The sequence below is a fragment of the Ambystoma mexicanum genome, chromosome 5q (assembly GCF_040938575.1).
Source record: "Ambystoma mexicanum isolate Mex_15411 chromosome 5q, UKY_AmexF1_1, whole genome shotgun sequence".
Lineage (NCBI taxonomy): Eukaryota > Metazoa > Chordata > Amphibia > Caudata > Ambystomatidae > Ambystoma > Ambystoma mexicanum.
This window is the reverse complement of record NC_090933.1, coordinates 756,913,084-756,934,222: the sequence shown is the minus strand read 5'-3', so window position 1 is coordinate 756,934,222 and position 21,139 is coordinate 756,913,084. Positions and strand designations below refer to the sequence as shown.

The window sequence follows — 21,139 nt, the reverse complement described above, 5'->3', positions numbered from 1 at the left end:
GGGAGAGTTGATTTGAGTGACACACCACTAAAAGAACCATATCGGGAACTGTTTTGTGACGGCTCCTGTCTGCCTGACGGCACATCAACTGCCGCATATGCTGTTACGACATTAAAAAGTGTTGGGGAGAGTAAAAGAATTCCTTATATCTCCGCCCAAGCAGCAGAGATAATTGCCTTAACAAGAGCCTGTGAAATTTCGGAGAACTTGAGCGTAAATATCTATACCGATAGCCAGTACGCCTTTGGCGTAGTTCATAATTTTGGCCTATTATGGGCCGAGAGAGGTTTCTTAACATCCCATGGGGCTAGAATTCAACATGGCCCTCTGATTGTGTGATTACTGTCTGTACTTACATGTCCAAAGAACCTGGCAATAGTGAAATGCGAGGCGCATAAAAAGGTGACATGTAAAGTGGGAGAAGGAAACGCATTTGCAGACAAGATTGCGAAACAGACTGCTACTGATTTGAGAACAAAAATGTTGACAGTACAATCGGAGGAAGTGCCCTGCATGATAGAAAATGGAATTGTGACTATTAAAGAAATGCAGGCGGAAACTACCACCGACGAAATACAGGGATGGGCCTAGGGGCTCTGCAGAACTGGATTTGGAGGGTTGCTGAATGGACAAAAAAAATGGGAATTGGAGATTGTCGAATATTTATGTAAACGCAATGGTCACAATGGCTCACAGTCCCACACACATCTGTGCGAAGAAAATAGTGCAACATTTAGCCACGGTCTGGGAAAATCCACTCATAAAAAAGAATGCTGAGAGGCTGGTGCAAAACTGCATCACGTGCCTACAGCACAATGTGGGAAAAGGAACAGTGACTCCAACAGGAAGTTTCGGACCTCCCTCTATGCATATCTTCATAGAGATGGATAGATGCCAAAATCTGAAATACGTTCTGGTGATCATATGTGCATTCAGCAAATGGGTAGAAGCATATCCCTTGAAAGATTGCACAGCCATGAGCACAGCGATGGTAATGCTAAAAGAGTATTTCTCTCGCTTTCGTCTGCCCCGTGTCTTATGGTCGGACAATGGTCCTTACTTTGTGGCTGCAGTGATACTGCAGATTTGTGCAGGATTACAGATCGATAAACGATTCCATAGTTCAAGACATCCGAGTTCGGTCGGTCTTGTTGAACGGCATAATGGAATTTTGAAATCCAAAATCAGTAAGATCTGTGCAGGTAGCAAATTAAGCTGGGTAGATGCATTACCAATAGCGTTACTGTGCATGCGAACATCAGTGCAGGCCAGAACTGGGCTCTCCCCCTATGAGATCATAATGGGGAGACCGGCGAATGTGTGGTGTGCACCTCAGCCTAAAAGAATGAGAGAGGTAGAATACCCTGTACTCAGCATTTACTGTAATTTGTTAGTAAAAAAAACTGTGTTTGATTCATCAGCAGGTGCAGGAGGCATTACCGGTGCGGTATACTGGCCCAGGACATGCATTAGAGCCCGGAACATGGGTGCTCATCAGAAATTATGAGTGGAAAACATTGCTGGCACCCAGGTGGCGTGGGCCGTACCAGGTACTTTTAACCACGCAGACAGCATTACGTGTGGATGGACGCAAGGCGTGGATTCATGCCACGCATGCCAAGAAAGTCCCATCGCCATTCGACACGTCAACTGATCGGGACAAAGACCAGAAAGAGATAGAAGCGGTTCCAGAAATGAAAAATGCCATTGCCAGTCCCTTGCCACAGAAATTGCCTGATCCTGAAACAAAGCCTGATGAGATTGCCATAAAAACGGAAGAGCAAAGAGTGCCTCAACGTTGTCTAGCAGATTCTGCATCTCTGCTGGCTGACATCAAGCGCATACCTCTGTGGCACCCACCATCTTCTGTTGCGCCACAGCCTGCATTGTCGCCTGGGCACCCATCATCATCTGCCATTGTGCCCCAGGCTGACTCCAAGCTCGAGACCAGAAGTGCACCCGCACTATTTGTTGATCACACGATACCAGGAGCAAATCGGTACAACCTGCGGAGCAGAAAGAAGGAGTGATCACATTTTTCATCTCTTGGTGAATTTCTTGCCTCTGTTTCCTATTTTTGGATGAAGTGGGAACGGAGGCCTAGAAGAGGGTGGCGTGAGAGTTGTGCAAGTTAGACAGCTCACGAAACGCAACTCCTCTGTGCTAAATCCATGTGTCAGGAACCCGAGTGAACAAGCAGGGCGCACATGGTACAAAGGCAACTGCTCTGAAATTGTAGAGCGATGTGCAAAATGCACGGAGGCCTTGCCAGATGAATAGGCAATCCAGGCAGACAGAAAACAGGCATAAAAAGATTGTAGACATTGATTGAAGTTGTTCAACATCCTAAGAAGCACATGAACAAGAGATATTCACGACGAACACAGCGGAAGAAGAAGGACGAGAGAAGAAATGGCAGAACCAGCAAATGCCCCCTCTTGCACCAATGCTGATAGCGAGTTAAACGTAGTACATAATAAGGTGAAAAAAGGACATGGTCGAAAGAATTGTATGTTGGGTCTAACCATAATAATATGTATAATGAGTATATTAGCCCCAATATTGACCATATTAGTATTATGGTATCTAGAAGGAACGCACCCTCTTGAATTACTTTTGCCTATGATGAACATTTCCACAACGGAAAGCTCAGTCCATGTGATTTCCTATACCTTGTCCCCAATGGAAGAGAAACATAGAGAAGGATATGGGAACAACACATTGCAGTTAATAATGAATATGACGCACTCAATCCTAAGAAAAAATAATTGTTGGGTTTGTGCCCACCTGCCGCAGCATGGTGGTCAGGGAATAGGATGTATGTACAGCTCCTGCCCTTAACTTTTGCATGTTATGCTTCTCTGAGTGCCCTATATTATGGGAAATGGAACAAAAGTGAAACTGGTCAACTAGATACAACAAATATGAATGAATTCGAGGAAGTGATTATGAAACCGGTGGGTTGCTCCATGTTCCACAAAAGACGATTAATTACACCAGCAATAATGCCACAGGATAGATTGTCTGTACCTTATAAAACTTCTGTGATCACGTTCCACATGAACCCACAGGGGAATAAGGATGCAGAGCCCCCTTGATATACAGTGAATTATAACCCTCATTCTGTCCCATTCTGTTTAAAGAAAAAGGGTTCTTTCCAGGTAGGAACATTTAACAGATGCAGGAATATAGCATTCCTTGATAGAGAAGTGGAACCAATATATGTGGGAGATCCTGTGTATTTCATATGTGGAGAAAAAGCATATCCTTGGTTACCTAGGAACTGGGGAGGTACGTGCTATTTGGGATTTCTGTTTTCTGGGGTGTTTCTTTTAAAAACATCAGACATAACCGAATTGACCAGGTCACGACCTCGCCGTAATATTGAAGACGGGTTGATTGTAGAGGACATAGCAAAATCATTCATACCATTTTGGGGCCAGGCGATAAACTCTTATAACATAAGACGACTGTCTAGGATATTAGAAGAAACAATAAATGGAACCACTGATATATTATATAATATGACTCTTGAAGAAAAAGGAATTAGATTAATGTCACTACAAAATAGAATGGACCTTGATATAATCTTAGTTGATCACGGCGGTGTTTGCAAAATCGTGGGATCAGCGTGTTGCGTATTTGTAAATGACTCCTCCCCCACGATTTTTGAGGTTATAAGAAAATTGCATGTGCTAAATTCTGATCTTCATCCCCCTGAAGGCGGTTGGGAATTGAACATAAGCTCCTGGTTCTGGGAAGTGTTGCGATCCTGGGGATGGAAACTATTTGCAATCCTAGTAGCAATCCTAGGAATATGCGTGATATGTTGTTGTTGCATACATTGTCTCCCCATAATATGTACTGAAATTAGCGAAGAGTGTGTACAAATGATGAAATGAAAAAAAATTACTAAACCAAGCACTCGCCATAGTAACGAATCAGAAACCATTAAAGAATTCATGGCAATTGATATTGATAATAATAACAAGGAGACAACAAGTGTACATGAGTCTGAATTTGAATCAGATTCCGAATCTAATCCAAATACTTGGTCGGAGGAGGATGCAATGTATGGATGAGACGTTTGGCCTACGGCCAAGAGGAGGGTTTGTCAGTCCAGAAAAAACCAAACACCCATTGAGGATCCGGAAATGAATGATAATTGCTTGGCCGAAGACCAACCACCTCATTTACAGTGTAAGAATATATATATTCATTAGTCATTAGTTATTACGTAGCTATTAGTTCAACTAGAGTGAAGCCATTTTAAGATAACCAAAATCACCATTTTGTTTTCTCTCTCTGCTCTCTCTAACGTTGCTACTTTGCCTCATGTAAAACTGCTTTGCTGTAGATATTATTTCGCTTCAATGGTCCAAGGCTAAGAAACATGTTGAAACATTACACTGGAGAGCCAGACAGAAATGCCCGATTCCCTCCCTCACGTATCCTTGAAGACAGGGAGCAAGGCATTTAATCAGTACACGAATGCCAGCGAGTCTCCTGAAAGAATAGCAATGTACGAAACTAGCATTTAAAGAGTTGAATTATGATCTTCTTTACGGCCCCCCCTTTCTTAGCCCAGAGAGGCCTCGGAGAGCAGGCTAACTTCTAGAGTGAGAATCGAAACTTAGAGATAGTGAGGCCTGGTATGTGGCAGTCTCCTACACGCAGCTTGCCAATGAAAAACAGAAACGCTGTGTTCTCGCAAACAAAGAATGGTGTCTGTAAAACTGGAGATTGCAAACTGTTACTAAATATGATGGTCTAAGGGGTCATATTTGTCACACTGGTCAATCATCGCCTCTAATTCTAAGGGAAATGAATTAGGGGCGGCATCAAATGTGTCATTACTGATTGTAAGATGCTCCGTTTGTATATATGTAACTGATGCACGTCTCGCACTCTCTTGCGTCCCCCGAGGTCTGTTAGACACACGTCGCGGGGCGTGGGACCACTTGGCCAACTGGGACTTCTTTGTATAGCAATAAACCCTAGATTTTGGGAACGGAACCTCGTGTCTGGCGTATCTATTCGTGTGTGGTGACTGTGCCTTGTTTCCACATCCGAGGGTCCCTCAGGGGCCCCTTCAAGCCTGATTCCTGGTTCAGTGTGACCGGGGGAGGGAGGGGTTCCAGGAGAGGGGCGTGATATGAGTGGTACATCGTTCAAAATAAAGAACTTTTAGACAAAAATAAATAAGGATTTCAGTTGTGCATTACACGGTAGGCGTTGACTTGGGTGTGTGCCAGATTGAAATCACTTACAGTAAACGGGGTAAGCCTATGCCGATAAGCAGGAGCGTGGGAAGCTCCCAAGCCTGTCGTACTGGCCTTGACTCCAGAGAAGCCAAAAGCCAAGCGGTTCATCACAGCCGGTGAGTCGAGGGGAGAACCGGTAAGAACTGGGCTGTGTTCAGTGAGAATCGCAAGGTGGCAACCTTTCAAACAAAGTAGATGAACTTTGAATTAACTATTAAAAGCGTGAAGGGGAGACCGGTTGTAGAGGGAAAGCGGAACCACGTGGGTGCTAACTCAAAACACTCTGGTTGAGCCCCATATGAGAGAAACTACGAGTACCAGAAGGCTGTAGGAGGGCCGGCGAAATAGGTCAAAGTGGTCATACTGAAGGTCAAGCAAAATCCCTGTACAATTGAATGACTTTAATCTACAAGCACTGTGAAAGAAAGGGAAGGGAATCCCACAGCAAAAGTGAACATTGCGAATGTTAAAGTCAAGAGTGGTCCGAGCCCGGGCGAGGGAGATCCAAGGTTGAAGCCGTCATCCAAAGATGATTGATAAAGGAACTGTGATATAATTTGGATTAAAATTGAGACGGGTCAGCGCCCAGAAGAGGGGGAACCAAGGGGGGAAGTAGTTACCCGATGTGAAACTTTGGAATACGTTTGAAAGGATCAGCACCCAGAAGAGGGGGATCCAGGCGTGAACCCATCACCCAGCGAAGAACTTTAATTTGTTTAAAGGAACTTTTGTTTTGTTGTTTGAACCCGTCAGATCTTTGAAGGCAAGAGAATTTCAAGTGGCACAAAACGTGCCCATCGACGGGCCTGAAAACTCAAGGGTTAAAAGCTGAACTATCTTCTCATGCTAGAAAAGCCTGAGAGTGTCTCCCAAGAGTTACCATTGGAACTGTCGTCTCATGCTGGTGAAGCCGTAGACAGTATTGAGTTCCGAGCTCCCATGTCACCCTTTGTCGAAAACGTGGGGAAGGGAGCACCAAGCTATGCATCCTGACCTATTATTTGAGAACACTACTTTCTTTTCTTGAGAACTATCCCACACCCCTTTCTGTATTAGTTGTGAGGTTTGACAATAGGTTTCTTAGTATAGGCCCTTTTTGTTTTGACACAGCAGCGCTAGAACTGCTTATCTTCATTTGATGGTTAACGCTTGATCCCATCTTAGATTTAGGTTTAGATTAGGCGTTTTCCCAACCTGCATACAGAATTTCATTGCTCAATAAACACCCTTGAATTGTGATCACGTGCGTCTGTCTTACTTGTCCCCATGAGTTCCTCACAGCACCCCATGCGCATCTGAATTAAAAGAGGAAGACCATTTTTTTCTGATGGAAAATATTCTGTTTCCCATCCATAGCAAGGGACGCCCATACTGTATGGAGGAAAGGGGACGGGGCATAGGAGTAGGAGGGTAGATCAGACTTGACAGAGGAAGGTTGTGATGCTAAGGAGGTGAAAATGTTTTCAGATCAGGTTGTGGAATGTAAGCACGATGTGAGAGCGCTATTGAAGAAGATTGGGTAGTTTAAGAAAGTGGTTGCCAAAGTTAAGGAGGAGGTGGCAGTGTTGGCAGAGAGTGTTGAGATGGTTAAGTAGAAGGTCATGGCACTGGGTTAAGGGCGAGACCGTGATCTGAAGGGGGGGTCCCACAGTGGTAATAGGCACACGTTTGTCGCATGGTGAAACTAATGGCAGAACCTACGACGGATCTCTCATTGTCACTATCCCTCACTTCGTTGTCTCTTCATCTCACAAGCCTTTCCCTGTTTCCTTTATTTTTTTCCGTGCAACTTTACTCTCTTTCTCTCTCCCTTGGATTCCCCAGCTATGGCATACACTGTCGATCTGTGGGGCTCCTTTTACAGTGTAAGACATCTTACATTTGGTCATGTTTTAAATTAAGGGAGTCATGTTGCATAGAAGTGGCAACCAACCACTGTGCAATGCCATCCTCCCATCCTTTATACACTGATCACGCGGGCTCTTCAAGCTTTGTGTATGTGTCTTGAAAGTAGTACAATGCATGGAAGGGGATGTCAAGTTGTCCAATTTCGAGTGCAAAATAATCGAGTTGCCCTGACATTTACACTCACATCAGACTGTATTATGGAACACATAGTCCTGTATGTATAATATGAAAAAGAATGTACAATTGTCCGCAGTAAAAATGGCAGGACACACTAATTTATTATTTTTATTAAGTAATTGAGAGCTCTGTTTCGGCATGTTTTAAGAATGTAAATGAAGTAGTTTCCGCAGGAAATGGGCAATGTTTGGTCAGCATTACGAGCTTCATAACACTGCTATCTGTCAATTAAGTGGATTCATCCAATGGGGCATGTTACAGCTACATGTAGATCTCAAGAGATCTTTGTACAACCTGCAAATGCTCGAGGAGACCTTCCATTGGTTTGTAAGGCCCTAAATTACAGGTAATGTGTGTTTATTGCAGTGGATTCCTGCCAGTGTTCATTACAAATGTTGGAAATCCTGAAAATCTGCCGTTTTATAGTAATACCAGTGGTGACAGGGTCAGAGACATGAACCTGTTAAGGGGGGGCCCTTCTCATTCTGGGTCAGTAGGCTTGCTAGAACAAACGTCAGAACCAGCCCTGCCCCAGATATGTGAAGTAGGAGTTGTGGGGTTCCCAGTAGCTGAAAGATCCCTCCAATGTGCACAGATGTCAAAAATGATACCACTATCTCCGAATGCCTCCCAGTACAATTGCTGGCCTCAGTTCACATTTTGTTGTTACAGAACTACAACTCCCAGAATCCACCTAGGAGAAACACAGAAAACCCCCACCACCACCAAAGGACCAGAGAACCATGAAAGAGACAATTCAAGCAGAGTCTGAAGCGGCACAATGTCCCAACAACGTCCAGCACCCCAGAGAAGCAGCACACTCACCATGCCAACAGGGAAATTCATCTCCAGACTCACATGAAAGAAAAACAGGCAGACAACCGGAGACTTTTGTAAACCCATGCTGGAAAAGGGGGAGAGCGTTAGAGGGTTTTTAAAGCCTCTTACCTGGGTTCTGGGGAAAGACAGGCAATGATGTGTGCAAGGTGTCAGTTGAGCACTGGGGACAATTGGAAGTGGACAAAGGCACTGAACCACCTGCCCAAAAGTATATAAAACACACAGGAAAAGCGAGTGTTGGTTACACAGGTGTGAGGTCACAGGAGGAGCTGAGGCGGATCGAGAGACGAGGTGGCAGACAAATGGAGAGGAGCAATGGTTTGGAAAGTTGGTGGCAGAGCCTAGATAAGGTGAGGTCATTTTGAGAAAGCGCGGTGCGAGTTGTTTGTGGGGTAGACTAGTGTAGTGCTGGAAGTTGGGAGGGAGATAGCGAGGGCGAAATTAGAGGAGTGAGGTAGCATTAGGTGGTGTGAGAGGGATTGAGTGTTAAGAGCGAGTGAGGCTAGAAGAGCAGAGTGTAGGAATCAGGTGTGAGAAGAGGGGTGTTGGAGGGAACTGGGGAGGTAGTGAGATGGTATAGTGGAAAGGTGAGCAAGGCACCCTATCCCTGCGTTTAGGGAAGAAGAGAAGTAGGTGTATGGAAAAGAGAGAGTAGTAGTTATGTGTAGAGGGTAGTATGTTGAAGGAGAGCAGTAGTACTGTGTGGAGGGATTGGTAGTAGGATGGACAGAGGAGTAACATCAAAGGGTGGAGGCAAGGACTAGAAGTGTGGATGTCAAGGGAAGTGCAAAGGGGGTAGAGCAGTAGCAGGGAAAGTAGTAGTGTGGGGAGAGTAGTACTAATGTGGAGAAGGTAGAATAGTAGTGGAGTGGAGAGTGGTAGGAAAGAAGGCAGTCACATCATAGACCATGATAAGTGGAAGGAGACAGTGCACCATCAGGGAGACAGAAGAAAGAGGTGTGGGGCAGAGAGAAGGTAGGTGTAGTTGGACAGAGGAGAGTAGACGAAGGAGGAGAGTAGTGAAGAGAGATAGTAAGCTGCTTGAAAACAGGGGCCATACAGTCTAGGTAGCCAGTGTATTAGGGAACCATGAATAGTTGAAGTCAACTCCTAGGCAGTAGGGATTACTGTGTAGTAGCACGACCTGTGGGTTACGGTCACCTGGGCTAGGGAGCAAATCCCACAGGAGGAGTAAGAGAGGGTCAGCCCTAGATAACTTCGCCAACCCCTTTTTCATCCAGTGCCTTTTGATCCAACAATTCACAAAAATCAATCCATACCTTTGCTGTATTTGTCAATAAATACCTTGAAATGTCCTCGAGACACGAGTTATTCAAGCCATCTTTGACACATATTAATGCTGGTAAAGAAAGTGTATTCACTGAAATACCGCTGATGGTGTTTTAGTGAATGCGTCTTTCTATAAAAAGAAAAATCCTGGAAGTGAATGATGTGAGTAGCATTTCATACCACTAGTGTACAATTTATATGTATTGCAAAAAAGGGTTGTACTATAAATGGCTGTAATATAGTAAGAGGAAAAAAGGTTTATGTGATGTACCACCTGTTTTAACAGTTGACCAACTGTGCTGAATCTGGCTGCGTTGCTAGCCAAATATGTTATCTTGAAGCTAGAGGCTGCCCCCTCCGCTCTCTAGTTTAAACTATCACTCCCTGACCTCGAGGGCATTACTCTTAAACCAGCTACTGCCCCTCTAGACCACTCTACCCAGCTCAAACTAGCCACTAACAATCATAGTTTGGCTCGCTCCCCACTAGTGCCACTAGCCTCCAGCATTACGCACCACTATTACCAGACCATGATCTTCTGGCTTGTCCTAATCATGTTCCCTTTCTGCATAACGCTGGACAACGTACCCTGCAGCAATAATAGCTACATAGCCTACCAGGACGGCTTGGATAAAGTAGGGTGCCCCAGACACCACCCCCTCCCCTGCCCTGCCCCACACCGTTCCTACCCTCTGTATCCCCCTTCCCACCCACTCACCACCACCCTCACACCTCCCAGGTCACCCCAGGCCCCCCCACCAACACTAGACACAGCCACCCCAGTCCTATCGCTAAATCCAACCAAACTAAACTGATTACTAAACTGCCCGCCCGCACCAAGCCTCCCGACCTAACACCCCCCCCCCATCTTTACTCCCAACCTCACAGCCCGAAACGACAGATTAGGCTCCAGGCTCCCCACTACAACTACTAGGCCCAATTCCAAACCTAACACCAAAACCAATACAAAGCACAATGCGCCAAATAAGCCATACCTCCCCCACTAAAAGGTGCCCTACTCCTTGGCTGCCCACCCCACAGAAATTGCAGACATCATCCTTACCAACGACCTCGACTTCCTAGCCCTAACAGAAACCTGGCTTCATGAGGCGTCTGGACCTCATTTATCGCTAGCCATCCCGGACAAATACTCTATCCTCAGAGCTGATAGACCTAACACTAGAGGTGGAGGTGTTTTGCGATCATCTCCAAATCCTCACTAGACCTCAGATCAGCCTCCACAGTGTCACTCACATCCTGCGAGACACAAACAGCCAAACTGCAAACCTCCCCCACAACCACTATCACAATCCACCTCATATATAGACCCCCAGGCCCACCTGGGGTCTTTGAAGAAGACATCACATCCCTCATCACCGAAAATTCCAAACCAAAAGCACAAATCATGATCCTTGGGGACTTCAACCTCGGTTACCAGGACCCAAACGATGCACATGCTGCATCCCTAGCCAATGTACTAACTGAACATCACTTAACTCAACTCATTGTACTCCCCACCCACCAAAAGGGCAGAACCCTTGACTGGGTAGCAACCTACAATTGCAATACAACCTGCAAAGACCCCCAACCTCTGGCATGGACTGATCATCACATGATCCCTCTTGAAGTCGACACCAATCAGGTACTGCCCAATAAATACCCCCCGCCACCAGCCTGTCCCACCAGGAATAAACGCAACATCACTCCTGAAGCCCTACTACCATTGGTCCTACCCACCCTCAATGCTCTCCCAGCCAACGCTGACTTAAACCTGCTGATTGACACCTTGAATGACTCCATGGCTAAGGCAATGGATACCGTTGCACCCCTGAAAATACGCAAAGACAAACCTAAAGCTCATCTGAACTCGTGGTACAGCCCTGAGCTCAAATTACTCAGAAAAGAGAAAGCCAAGGCACAACACACTTGGAAAACTAACCCCTCCGCAGAAAACAAATCGAACCCCAAAAACGTATCCTCACTTTACAAAAGCGAGATAATTCGCACCAAAAAAGATGTATACAACACCAGGATTGTTCAGGCAGGTTCCTCCACCAAAGAATTATTTAAAATTCTGAAGGAACTAGAAAACCCTATTTCACCTCCAGACACCTGTCTGAAAGACAAATCCTGGTGCACCAGCATCCAAAATGCCAACAACCCTCCAATAACCCGGTCATCAACCTTAGTCTACCCACGCCTAACAATACTAGTTCGGGCTTCTCGTTTAAGAAAGTCACCATTACGGAAGTCCAAAAAATCATCACCTCCTTGAAACCTTCAAACTGCAAAGGAGACAGCTGCCCTGCCCAGATCATAAAAGATGCAGCTAGAGAGCTCTCCCCCTTCATCACCAAACTTATCAACCTATCCTTCACCAATAACTTGATCCCTAGCAACCTAAAACAATCATGGGTTCTCCCACTCCTGAAAAAACAATCCCTCGACCCAGCCATACCCACCAACTACAGGCCCATCACCACAGTCCCCTTCCTACTAAAAATCCTGGACAGAGTTGCCTACATCCAAATTCAGGAATACTTGGAATCCAACCAACTGCTAGGAATACATCAATCTGGCTTCAGACCTCAACACGGAACGGAAACCGCCCTTGTTGATCTCAAAAGCCAGATTTATGAAATTAAAGAGAAAGGCAATGCCGCAATCCTACTCCTCCTAGACCTCTCAGCGGCCTTTGACCTGGTCAGCCATGAAATCCTTTGTAGCCACTTAGCCACCGCAGCCCACTTCTCCTCCTCTGCCATCTTCCTGGCAAACAGAACCATGCAGGTTTTCTCAACAACAGCTGCAGCAGACCCCATCCCCATCCCCCATCACATGCGGGGTCGCACAGGGATCCTGTGTATGCCCCACTTTGTACAATATATTGTACAATATATTTACAAAGCCTCTATTTGACCAACTGGACCGTCTGAGTGTCACCTACACAAATTACGCTGATGACACCCATATACTCCTCACCATCACAGGCAATTACCAAGCAGACATCGCCCGGATCAACAAAATATTCTCCATCATTCAGTCATGGATGGCCTCGCATGGCCTCTGCCTGAATGATGAGAAGACAGAGCTCCTCATCGTTGGCTCCCCCAACACCTTAATTAAACTCAATCCTAGCGACAATATCACGATCGATGTCACACCATCCCCGTTGCCAAAAGCGTGAAAACCCTTGGCTTCTATCTGGATGCCAACACCAACCTCTCCAAACACACCAATATGACCGCCTCAGCCACTGCTTACGCCGGCAAGCTCATTAGGGCCAGGAGACCATTCCTATCACCCAACAACTGCCTCACCCTCGCCAGAGCCCTCATACAATCCAAATTGGATTACTGCAACAGCCTGTACATAGGTGCTAACCAATCCGTACTTAACAAGCTGCAGGTACTACAAAATAACGCTCTGCGCGCAGCCCTCAACATTCCTAGATGAGAGCATATCTCCACTACTAGGAAAGCCTGCAAATGGCTCTCCATACGCCAAAAAATTTAATTAAAAACCATCTGCCTCACGTACAACTCCCTCAATCACTTAGCACCACCATACCTAGCTAACAAATTCACAATGAAACCTGCTACCAGATCCTCCAATACTCTATTTTTGACAGTGCCCATATTCCACCCAATAAGAGCTGGAGGGGCAAGCTTCACAGTACTTGCCCCCCAACTCTGGAACACCCTACCTCTCAACATCAAAACTATCAAGTCCTTCCAGATCTTCAGGAAGCAGGTCATCAGCTGGCTCCTAAACAAAGAGTACCCCCACTAACACCAGACCTCACACCCCCTGCGCAGTAACTGGCTCATGTACTGTATGTATATTGTAACTGTATATTGATAAATGTATATATATGTATGTATTATAAGTATGCACGAAGTATGCAACACAAAGATACTTCTCAACGCTGTAATCGTATTCTTAAGTGCCCTTCTACCCCTGGGTTTGGAGCGCTATACAAATAAAATAAACTAACAAACAAACATTGCAACCATTGTTGTAACAAACCCCTTAGTTGGGTAATAGTTCTGTTAAGAATTAAATGAAGATGGCCATTAAAATATGTGGGTATCCAGGCATTGCATCAAATACATAGTTTCGAATGCAAAAGCTTCGGGAAAAAATGCATTGAAAAAATGAATTTTTTTGTAGGTAAAGTTTTTTTTTACTTTAATGGGTTTTAAGGGGTAAAAAACGGAGCTTGGCAAGGACCCCCGAATTGCATTTCTTTTTAAAAAAATGTATTTTTTCGGTGCATTTTTTTCCCGAAGGTTTGCTTTTCGAAGCTTTTGCATTCGATGCAATCACTAGGAGCCAAATCTGTGTAGGTCCACCCTGTCACAAATCTCTATTTACACAAATGCAGCTGCCCCAAGAAAGGAAATAATGATAAATCTGGCGCACTGTATTGTACTCTAGTTCATCATGCATGTACGTTTTTAAAACGATTTTTACAGTAATTAGCATTTAAAATCAGGGACATGTCAGACATGTGTTGCAACACAAAGCAATGCCAAAAGACGCCTAGAAACTCATAAGACTATACGCTACAGAGCTCTTTCAGGCAGTGCAGCCTTCATGCTGCTCTTGGTTGGCTGTTTGGGAGCCGCCAGTACTGCATTATCTTATTATGTATGATGCAAACACAAGTTTCCCACAAAAAATGCCAGTAAGTTAAATACATCAACGAATGATGTTTAGTTCGTAGGGTTAGCAACAAGAACACATGATCTTGCTGTGATTATTATTAACCCACGTGCAAGCAGTTTGCCTGAGCAAACAACAGTATGCTCATTAGGTGACGATTTCACATTTAGTTGTAAATTGTCCTCCACACATCTGCCAACCCCTCACATACCTCCATTCACATTCTGCGCCTAAACAAACATGGAACACTATGCGCATTGCTGCCTGCAATTTTCTCAACAGTTTTAGAGTGCTCTATCCCGCAAGCCCGAAGCCGGCCCCACCCTTGCTGAAATCATCAATATATAGCATAGCAATAAGGTATTTATTCCTCTTTTAATAAAAAAAAAGAGATTCAGAATAATGCACACATTGTTACACTCCGGGATCTGCAACCATTGGCTCTCCAGATGACTACATTTCCCACCAGCCCTAGTCAGCAATGTCAATATCAAAGGATTTTGAAGTCGCCATGCAAAATACAAGGAGAGTAGCCGGTTGCAGACCCCCATGCACAAGGCACACTAGCATCACTGTGCTTATAGTCGTCTTTTTTTTAACAGTTGAAATGAAGAGAAACAGACACACTCAAAGTGACAGTGAGCCTTACATACTATGAATGGAGCAATGTGATTATCACTTTGTAACCACGAGCATTGTGATGTCTGCAATGAGTTGATGATCATTGCACATCATGAGCACATTACAAAGTAGCTTTCATCCCCCCTTCCCACAGAAAAGCTGTTTGCAGGTGCGACAACCACTATTCTGCCACCTGTCCAACATCTCCTCCTATAGTGGCACAACCTTTCGGTTTGGTACGGTTGATGGTTTGACCTCATTCCCCTTAGCTCCGCCTGAATGTTTTCTCAGAGAACACAAGTAGAACTGTATGTTCAACAATCAGTGGAAATTACACTTTTTGTGTCGCCTGGTCTGTCAGCATTTCGTGATGCTACCACGAAACTCGCCCTTTGTTCTGTTCCCTTTTCATTTCTCCAGACTTCATCTTCAAGACAACTTTCCTGGTGATTCGGTGAGAGTGTTCACCTCCAATGGTATGAAGCCAGCAGAGTTGGGTTCAACTCTCAATTTCAACAACACCCTTTTGAATGAGCCTTTTTGTTGCTTTTCTTTTGCTGTCTTCAAGCAATTAAAATACAGAAATAAAATAGTAAAATATAATACAAATACTAGTAGCAGCTTACTGTTATGTATGTATGCTAATGTACACTCCGAGCAGCCTTTTCTCTTATAGCTTTATTGGCTGTGGGATTATGTGCGTTGACTTAGCTAGAGATAATCTCTCCATGTAGGAACACACCCAGGAACAGTTTGAAATGATAGCTCTAGGCATTTGTCAGGAACCAGTGGCATGGCCTTAGAGTGCCTGGAACAGTGATAGTTGGAAGTTGCCATGGAATTTGGGAGCACAGAATTCTCAGGAGGTACTTTTATTCAGGGAAAATGTCCGCCCTCTGGGAGCGTGTAGTTTGGGGTCACGCTGTTGTCTTGGACTACACCTGGTTGGGGCATGACAGATTGTGAAGACAAACCACAATGCAGAGCATGGAGGCAGCAGCAGATCCATTGGATTCGCTTGTCCAACCCAAAGCCGACGTACGGACGGATATGGTTGCTGCTCATGCCACCATAAACCAGAGAATAGGCACATTACAAAGTAGCTTTCATCCCCCCTTCCCACAGAAAAGCTGTTTGCAGGTGCGACAACCACTATTCTGCCACCTGTCCAACATCTCCTCCTATAGTGGCACAACCTTTTGGTTTGGTACGGTTGATGGTTTGACCTCATTCCCCTTAGCTCCGCCTCAACGTTTTCTCAGAGAACACAAGTAGAACTGTATGTTCAACAATCAGTGGAAATTACACTTTTTGTGTCGCCTGGTCTGTCAGCATTTCGTGATGCTACCACGAAACTCGCCCTTTGTTCTGTTCCCTTTTCATTTCTCCAGACTTCATCTTCAAGACAACTTTCCTGGTGATTCGGTGAGAGTGTTCACCTCCAATGGTATGAAGCCAGCAGAGTTGGGTTCAACTCTCAATTTCAACAACACCCTTTTGAATGAGCCTTTTTGTTGCTTTTCTTTTGCTGTCTTCAAGCAATTAAAATACAGAAATAAAATAGTAAAATATAATACAAATACTAGTAGCAGCTTACTGTTATGTATGTATGCTAATGTACACTCCGAGCAGCCTTTTCTCTTATAGCTTGATTGGCTGTGGGATTATGTGCGTTGATTTAGCTAGAGATAATCTCTCCATGTAGGAACACACCCAGGAACAGTTTGAAATGATAGCTCTAGGCATTTGTCAGGAACCAGTGGCATGGCCTTAGAGTGCCTGGAACGGTGATAGTTGGAAGTTGCCATGGAATTTGGGAGCACAGAATTCTCAGGAGGTACTTTTATTCAGGGAAAATGTCCGCCCTCTGGGAGCGTGTAGTTTGGGGTCACGCTGTTGTCTTGGACTACACCTGGTTGGGGCATGACAGATTGTGAAGACAAACCACAATGCAGAGCATGGAGGCAGCAGCAGATCCATTGGATTCGCTTGTCCAACCCAAAGCCGACGTACGGACGGATATGGTTGCTGCTCATGCCACCATAAACCAGAGAATAGGCACATTACAAAGTAGCTTTCATCCCCCCTTCCCACAGAAAAGCTGTTTGCAGGTGCGACAACCACTATTCTGCCACCTGTCCAACATCTCCTCCTATAGTGGCACAACCTTTCGGTTTGGTACGGTTGATGGTTTGACCTCATTCCCCTTAGCTCCGCCTCAACGTTTTCTCAGAGAACACAAGTAGAACTGTATGTTCAACAATCAGTGGAAATTACACTTTTTGTGTCGTCTGGTCTGTCAGCATTTTGTGATGCTACCACGAAACTCGCCCTTTGTTCTGTTCCCTTTGGGGGCAGCATGGCGGAAAAGACAAATCCCCTTCGCCAATGACCTTGTACTTTATGACTTTGATGCACTTTTGACCGCTATGAATCTGGTGTTTGACAACCACCACAAAGCACAAGCAACCAATCTCTAATTTCTTGATCTTTCTCAGTGTAAACTGATCGCAGAAACCACCTGGCCAGAAAACAAGAAAAACACTGTTTTACTGAACACTCTCAGAACCCAAGGATGCCTTGGCAAGGGTACTCTTTCAGTAATTGTTGGATCAATTGCTGCAGTTAGATGAACGGATGGCAGAGTGGCTGGAAGAAAGGAGATACCCTGATTTATGTGCCACTGACTCCACTACTAAATCAGGAAATGAGCATTAACTATGTAAATAGATTTTTTCCTAGGCCCAGGACTCAAGGAGAGTGGGAGCACAGACGCACCACAAATGTGTGTTTATATTGCGGACAATCAGAGCCTTTTCTACGATCATGTCCAAATCGCACAGCCAAGAAGCCAGAAAACGCTGTGGCTCATTTCTAGAAAGGACCGTGGGGACAAATCAGGTGATGAAAGGCCCTATGCCCTCCTGCTCTGGTATGCATACATGTCTAGAGGTGGAGTTTCTGCACCCCGGAGAAAACACGATTCCTGCTTTTGCTACGCTTGCTTTAGGCACCACTGGCAATTATGGGAAAATCCACTTTGCTAAGAGTCAGGGTATCCCGATACAGTGCAATGCCTGTCCTGAGAAGTGTGGGCTGTGGACAGCTCTCCCCAAACCACATGAATGTTGACTGAACAGACAAGACTTGACCATGAGAACTGATGGGCATCAGGAAGCCTTGCATTTTGATCTCATTGCTGCTCCCCACTTCAGGATTATTATAGGGGCTCTCTGGCTCTGAAAACACAATCCTGGCATAGATTGAGTGACTAGAACAGAAATATTTGATTCAGAATACTATTGGGAGCAGAGCCTCATCAAGTCCTCTGATGGGTTTTGTCCTTGGCAAGCCTTGGTTGCAGGGACTCTCAGGATAGGGCCATTATCTGAACAGCTCCATTCTCGCTACCCAGAAATACGTACACTATCAAATGGTGTTTGATAAAGCGCAATCCGAACAGCTGCCACCCCATAGAAACTAGAATTGGGTTACTGACCCGATACCCAGGGCAGAAATACCCAGTCAGGGAGTGTATCCTCTAGTGCCATCCTGTGAACAATCCCCTAAAAAACACATCAGACACCTAGCTCCCCTGCTGCTTCATCCTTGATTCTTGTTCCACAAAATTGAAGGCAGCCTCTACCCTCGCATAGATTTTAGGCACATGAACTCTGTCGCCATAAAACATCGGTACCCCCTCCCATTGATGTCTGCTCTCTTGGACCATCTATCCTCAGAGGTGCTCTGCACTAAGTTGGATCTCAGGGGGAGGGGGTCTATCATCTCATGTGCATCTGCAATGGTGATATGATATATGATATGATATGATAGTTTATTTATATAGCGCCTATACACAATGTGTTTCAAAGCGCTTCAAGGCAACGGAGGGAACAAGGGAAAAAACAATGACATTCTTACAGGCCATGAACAGTAAGGATGTGAAATTAACTATCGTACTCGGCCTGACGACATTTCAGATAGTGCAAGAGCTAAAACATAGATAAGGAAGGGAGGGGGAGAGTGGGATGGAAATGGAAACATACAGGCGATACCGTACTAGGCCTGACGACATTTCTGGTAGAGCCGGAAAAAAAACAAGAGGTGAGGGAGAGGGGTGCAGAAAGGTAGGGGAGGAACAAAACAAGCGACTATCATATTAGGCCTGACGACATTTCAGATAGTGCTGGAGGGGGTTGGGGAGGAAAAAACCAGTAAGGGGAACGAGGAGGAGACAGACGAGGTTGCTATCATACTAGGTCCAGGGACAATTGTGATAGAGTAAGTGCATAGAAGAAAGTAAGGGGAGGAGATAGGAAAAGGGAAAGGAGGAGAGAACAGAGAGTTAGCAGTCAAAAGAGTGGAGAAGCCAGAGGGGAGAGTGGAAACCCACCTTTAAGACCGGGCCAGGCCTTTTTCAGTATCTGGTTTTGTGATTTTGTCTAATGCCAACACAATGCAATCCATATGTTATCAATTTTAGTCTATGGTGCAGGTTCCTGGTCTATACTGTAAGGGTGCAGAGGTACGACTGACACAGTGGCGGCACAGTGGATGGCAGAAACCATTATTAAAGTAGAAACATCGAGAAACAAATACTTATCTTGCCCCAACTCTTAGAGGGGTTTCCCTCCCACAAAAAAATGAAGGCATCTGTCAGGATGTCGAAGAACTAAAAAAGTCCACTGTACTGTGTCAAAGCCTGTTTCCAACCCTTGCACTTAAGCCTAAACTAAAGGGGTTTGCTATCCTCTTGGTCCAGAATAATGACTCCCTTCTTCTGGATAGGCATGGTTCCATATATCAGGTAAAAAGTAGCAAAACGTCCTCTGGCTCAGAAACACCCCAAGTTCCAACTCAAAATCCTGGTACCAAGAGAGTGGGTCCCTTCCCTTGGTTTTACTGAGGCTTCTCACAGTGTTTACAAAACACCGGGGGGCAGGAATGACACCCTTCCCCCGGTTTCCTTTGGGCTTTTAACAATGCCAAGAGAGTGCCTCTCCTCTCCTGGCTTTTCACAGTGTTCACAAAACACCAGGGGGTAGGACTCCCTTCCCCTGGTTATCTCTTGGCTCCTTGTACTGCCAAGAGAATCTCACAGTTTAACCCCATTACCCAATCGCTCCTCTTTTTGGTCCTCATTTCCTGCTTATTCTACACAGGATATTATGACTGCCACTTTGAAGCTTACATCTGCTTCTACTATTGATCCTATCTCTGTCCCCGTGTTGAAAGAAGCTATGCTCTTAATTGCTCCACTAGTTACACAGGCTGTTTATCTTTCTTTCAGTTTGGGCAAAATCCCAGCTACTGTAAAGCATGCCTTAGTTGTCCCTCTCTTGAAGAAACTCTCTGGACCCCTCGGTCCCCTCTGATTTTCATCCTATTTCTTTTCTTCCATTCCGCATGAAACAGTTGGAATCTTTGGTGGGTCCACTTCTCAGGTCTTTCCTGGAAGAATCTTCCTTCTTTGATTCCTCACAGTCTGGTTTCGACCAGGCCATGGAACAGAGGGAGTGCTAGTCTCTTTTGTTGATGACCTGATGCACTTGCAGGGCCAGGGCGGCATTTTCCCAACGTAACAAGAGAATGCCTCCTTCTCTTGGCTTTCCTAGCTCTCTCTCCAGGGTCCTGTAATATTGAGAAAGCTTCCCTTTCTTTTGGCTCTTCACAATGTTCATAAACAAACCAGGGGGAATTGACTCCCTTCCCGTGGTTCACTCTCAAGTCCTTGCACTGCCAAGGGAATGCCTCCCTTCTCTTGGCTGTCCTGGCTCTCTCCAGGCTTCTTGCAATGCCAAGAGAATGCCTCCCTTTTCTTGGCTTTCCTGGCTCGCTGCAGGCTTTTTGCAATGCAAAGAGAATGTGTCCCTTCTCTTGGCTTTCCACAATGTTCATAATCACACCAGGGGGAATCTCTCCCTTCTCCAGGCCTTTCGCCGGCTTATGTGGCAGTTCGACAACTGGTGGGGGATTGTCTACCTTCCCCTGTCCTTCTTTAGACTACTTCTCACAGTTCTTAAGGCCCTCTCTAGCCTTGCTGGTGTGGTTCCCAGACCCATGGTTGGTTCTTTATCGCCGCTTTCAGCAGACCTGGCTCATTAACCTGCCAGGTACTTCTCTGAGGAAAATACTTTAGACTACTTGGCGGTATTTGGTCAGGGTCCCAGACTTGTGTTTCCACTTCTTGGTGTTTAGGCAGCACTAGTATCCCAATCCGCATGGGACTGCCACAAAGAAGACGACTTTGGGTGCCACTCCTTTTTCGGTGCGAGTCCCAGACCCATGCCATAATGCGGTTTGGTCCCTTGGGGTTCCCAGCAAGCGTTCCGGTCTCCCAACCCTCTTCCGGTGCTCACTGCTCTCCTTCA

General features: G+C 45.4%; 1 protein-coding gene across 2 annotated transcripts in view; it reads right to left on the bottom strand.

Moving 5' to 3' along the window:
- Positions 1 to 21,139, bottom strand: part of LOC138497642 (polyamine-modulated factor 1-binding protein 1-like) — a 2,990,269-nt gene that overhangs the window by 357,170 nt on the left and 2,611,960 nt on the right. The window lies entirely within an intron of this gene.